The sequence below is a fragment of the Rattus norvegicus genome, chromosome 10 (genome assembly GCF_036323735.1).
Source record: "Rattus norvegicus strain BN/NHsdMcwi chromosome 10, GRCr8, whole genome shotgun sequence".
Lineage (NCBI taxonomy): Eukaryota > Metazoa > Chordata > Mammalia > Rodentia > Muridae > Rattus > Rattus norvegicus.
In genome coordinates this window covers 103,872,049-103,876,900 of record NC_086028.1, presented here as the reverse complement: position 1 = coordinate 103,876,900, position 4,852 = coordinate 103,872,049, and positions in this window count along the sequence as shown.

Sequence of the window (4,852 nt, the reverse complement as noted above, 5' to 3'; positions counted from 1 at the left end):
TTCTTGGGCCTGCCTTTGGTAGACAGTTATTGTTGGATTAGGTGGACTGCAGCCTGTAAGTCATTCTAATAAATCCTCTTCATATATTGTGTGTGTGTGCATGCGTGTGTGTTCATGTATCTGTGTGCATGTGTGTGCATGCATATGTATCTGTGTGCATATATGTGCGTATATGCACGCGCACCCACCCAGGTGTGTATGAATGTGTGTGTGTGTGTGTGTGTGTGTGTGTGTGTATGAGAGAGAGAGAGAGAGAGAGAGAGAGAGAGAGAGAGAGAGAGAGAGACAGGCCATATGAGGTCGTTTCCTGAGAGACCATAGATGAGACCCACTCTGACTTCTCAATGGAACAGAGCAGTCCTCGGGAGTCCCTTCACTGCCACCTGTAACCACAAAGCTCAGACAGCTGGGAACAGTAGAGGGAAGGAGGCCATTCAGTCTCCTTAGCCTGACTCTACCATCCACCTTCAGCGGGGTCTCCAGGCAGAACCAAGGACTGTCCCTAGATTAGGACAGAGCTCAGCCAATGCTGGTCATCTCAACGATGGCATTAGAACCTTTCAGGTCCTAAAATTTTGCAAGCTCTCAATGCTCTGTGTAGCTGCAACCGCATCCTTTCTTGCCCTGCGTTTTCTGAGCGAGGTCCCTTTGCCTGTACCTGCAGTGTGAAGGGACAGTGGCTTTGCTTCCCTGCTCAGATGTTACTCTCTCCAGCAGGGGCAGGACTTGACAGGCTTATGTTAACATTGGGGGTGGCGGAGGGTCAGAATTAAGGACTCCGGATTCTCCCTTCCAGGTTCTAGTATGGTCCATCAGAGAAGTTAACCCCCTTTCCATGTAAAACTTGGATACTGTACCTGGAAGGCACAGCTCACACCTCTCACAGTACTCGTGAGGCTGAAGCAGGAAGATCATGGTTGGCTGAAGTCTAGCCTAGTCTACAGGGTTCCTAGCCTGCTGGGGCTAGACAAGAAGACCCTGCCTTGAAATTAAAAAAAAAAAAAAAACGTGGATAGTATAATGCCAACAGCAACTTTGATTTTTCTTCAAATATCACATGCATTAAAATGTGACTGATTTTGACACAGAGCTTTGCAAGGCCGTAAAGTCAATTCCCTCATTTGTGCTCCCAAATCTTTATACTCTTACTTAATTCTTTTATGTCTGAGACAAGGTCTCGCTGTGTAGGTCACTCTGGCCTCTGACTTATTAACTATACCAGGTTGCCCTTGAATTCCTGACCTTCGTGCTTCAGGCTCTCCTGTGCTGGGATGACAAACATATAGCACTGTGGTTCTGCACAATTATTCCTTGTTCTGAGAGTCCCACTGGGGACTCAAACCCACATGGATACTGACCTTGTGAAGATTATGGTTTCCCTTTGCAATCTTAGACCTGCAGTTCTGTTCTGGCCTCATCTTCTTGGTCTGGAGAGGGAACTGGATCTACATCCTGTTTTGCATTTGCAGACTTTTGTTGGGGGGGGGCACAAGGCAGGGTGGGGGAAGGGCGGGCACCTCTGGGCCCTGTGAGGCAGGAGGTCTTTCCTGAAGGTGGAAGGGGTGTCTCTGTCTCAGGTGCTTCCTGTGTCAGGGGAACAATAGGCAGGACCAGCCTGCAAGGTCGTTTATGGAGTGAAGAGTAGGTAGTCTTCATGGTTCGCACATTCTTGCTTTTCATAATCATAGAAGTTTTGGAAACAAGTTTCTAAAGCCCCCAGCCCAGGACCTCACATGTGCGCCCCCCCCGACCCCCAACACCGCCCCCCTCTGGAGTATACAGAAGAAACTGAGGAATGAAGACAGCTGCAGAATTAATCATCTACCTTGCAAATCCAGCAAATTCTTGCTGACAGTCATTTCTGCTGCCCTGCCAGGGAGGCCCGCCTGCTATCTGCATGCAGGACTAAGTTCATGACTGTCCACACTTTGCCTTGCTTGGAAATAGATGGAGAAAGAGACAGCTCCATCACGGCCCCCCGAGGCTGGCCCTGATCTGAAGCTTCCCCACCTGTACCTGCAGCCTTCCTCTGCCTGTCTGACCTATTAGCCGCATCCTCTGGGTCTCGCTCTGAGGCTTTCTTACCAGTGTCTCTCAGTCAGCCGTGGAAGGTCCCCAGGTCTAAATCATAACCTCATCTTTCATAAGCGTCTCCCTACTCTCCTCCCCTCACTCAGGCCTGGCTCTGGCATGTGATAGGTTTTCCCCATGGACAAAAATGAGCCAATATAAATTATATAGAGGCAGGTTTGTTCTGTGCAGTTCTGGGACCGATTCACTGATCTCATAGGAGGTTAGGAGAGTTGCTGTGCAGCTGGGGAGATAGAAAGGGGCAGAGGGATGAGGGGAGTGAGGGAGGGAGGGAGGGAGGGAGGGAGGGAGGGAGAGAGAGAGAGAGAAAGAGAGAGAGAGAGAGAGAGAGAGAGAGAGAGAGAGAGAACACCGAAATGTCTGGATTAAGGTATGGACTGAGAGATGCTGGGAGAACCTGGAGGCTAGGTCCACTTTGGTATGCCCCTGGTCTAGATCCCAGCATGGATGCCTTGGATGATGAAACCACTGGCCTGGTTACATGCCACCCTCCTTCCTGTCACTAACGTCCATCTTGCCCCATCTGTCCCTTGTCTCCCACCCCCTCTTTGTCTTCTTTTTTTTTTTTTTTTTTTTTGGTTCTTTTTTTTGGAGCTGGGGACCGAACCCAGGGCCTTGCGCTTGCTAGGCAAGCGCTCTACCACTGAGCTAAATCCCCAACCCCCTTTGTCTTCTTTCTTCTGTGTTCTGTCTGTCCTGTCCCTGGTTCTCTCAATGGCCTCTCATTTCTTCCCAGACACTCTTAATTTTATTTTACATGTATGGGTGTTTTGCCTGTGTGTGTGTGTGTGTGTGTGTGTGTGTGTGTGTGTGTGTGTGTGCCTGTGTCCTCACGTGTACGTGTCATGTGCACACACCACGGCCTGAGTTCCTCAATTGTTTTCTGCCTAAACATGGAGAATTTCCCCCTCCCCCAGGAGAACCAGGGTCCCAGCTAACATCAACCCCATCACACGGCCTGAACGTCCGGGGAGTCCCTCTGGAGACAGACAGGCCTGAGTCAAACCACAGGAGGGAATTCTCTTCTTCAGACCTCATTCAAATCTGTTTTTCCTGACTCATTTTGTTCATTCGAGTCACCGTCAATTTAGCAAATGGAGTGGAGAGAGGGCCTGACAGCCTGAGGCCCTGCTCACAAGCCACAGGGGCTCGATTTCTGATCCCTGAAGCTCAGAGCTGACTTGAGCCCTCCCCAACCTAGCAAGACCAGAGGCAGAGGCAGGCAGGAGGCGGGTGTGGGCATACATTTTTTTTTTGCAACCTTACTTTTACTAAAACACTCAACCTCTCTCCTCTAGCCCACCACTCACCAGAGGTAATGGAAGAGAATTCTTTAGGGGGGTGAGCTCCATCTTTCTTGGCAGTTCAGTCCCATAGCAAATACCAAATATGACCCAGCAGCTGCAGACCAGTCCTCTGGGCAGGCGGACGCCACACATGAACCAGCAGCTGTAACTCAATCCTGTGAAGAACAGCGAGTGGAAGCAAACCAAACCGACCCTCAGGGCTCGTCTCCCACTGTCTGTGGGGTAACATTTATATTCCTTCATCACCGGTCCTTTCATGTGTCTGCTCTATCCAAACATCCTTTCACCTGTGTTTGCTTCAGGAAAACATTTTATCATGGCTCTGTTTTGGCAAGCTGTCCTTTCACCTGTGTGCCCCAGCAAAACATCATTTGTCATGAACGACTTCCCAAGCAAACCAGAAGTTTCCACTCCAGGGGGTGGCCTGTGCCTAGGTTCCTACAGCTCTCAACCATACAGCAGGCCGCAGTCCCCGAGCACCTGCCAGGCTGGAGGTGTGCCTCAGGTCACTCTGTCCTGCCCATGAACAAGTGACACCCTGGCTGCCTGGCTGCTTTGAACGTGGCTCCGCCTTTCTGCTTAATATGGGGGCAGAAAGTGCAGGCAGGATGACAATCTGCACTTCCTGTCCTCAGCGTGGGGACATTGTCACCAGGCCAGCACAGATGCAGGGGAGCCTCCACTGCACCACAGAGCAAGACTCTGCAATCTGAGTTAATGGTGGGTAAGTCTTTTGTGACGCCGCCTCCCTAATTCCCTTTGGGAGGGGAGAGGGTGTCAGGCCACAAGCAGAGCTTTTCAGCCCCTGCAGGCCTCCACCCCACACAAAAGGGGGAGGACAGATTCCTCAGCCGGTGGCCCTGGCACAAAAATACCATGGCTTCGCCTGTCCATTTCCAGTTGGGCGAGAAAGGGTGTAGCTTCGTACACGCCGCTCTGGCCTCTTCCGCAGCCCGGCGTGATGCAGACAGCATGGATGTATGAAGGCCAGTGGCCCCCACTCGCTCTCAGGCATGAGTCAGAGCCCTGGTGCTATGGATCTAAGGCCCCGTTGTGTCCCCGGAGCAGATCATCCTTTGACCCTCTTTCATTCTTCCTTTGTGTATGGATATGTATGACATGTCTTAGGGTTTCACTGCTGTGAACAGACACCATGACCCAAGCAACTCTTCTAAGGACAGCATTTAATTGGGGCTGGCTTACAGGTTCAGAGGTTCAGTCCATTATCATCATCAAGATCATGGCAGCATCCAGGCAGGCATGGTGCAGGAGGAGCTGAGAGTTCTACGTCTTCATCTGAAGGCTGCTAGTGAAAGACTGGCTTTCAGGAAGCTAGGATGAGGGTCTTAAAGCCCACACCCACAGTGACACGCCTACTCCAACAGGGTCACACCTAATAGTGCCACTCTCTGGGCAGACCAGAGACACAGTGTAACAAGGCTCCACACTGTTGC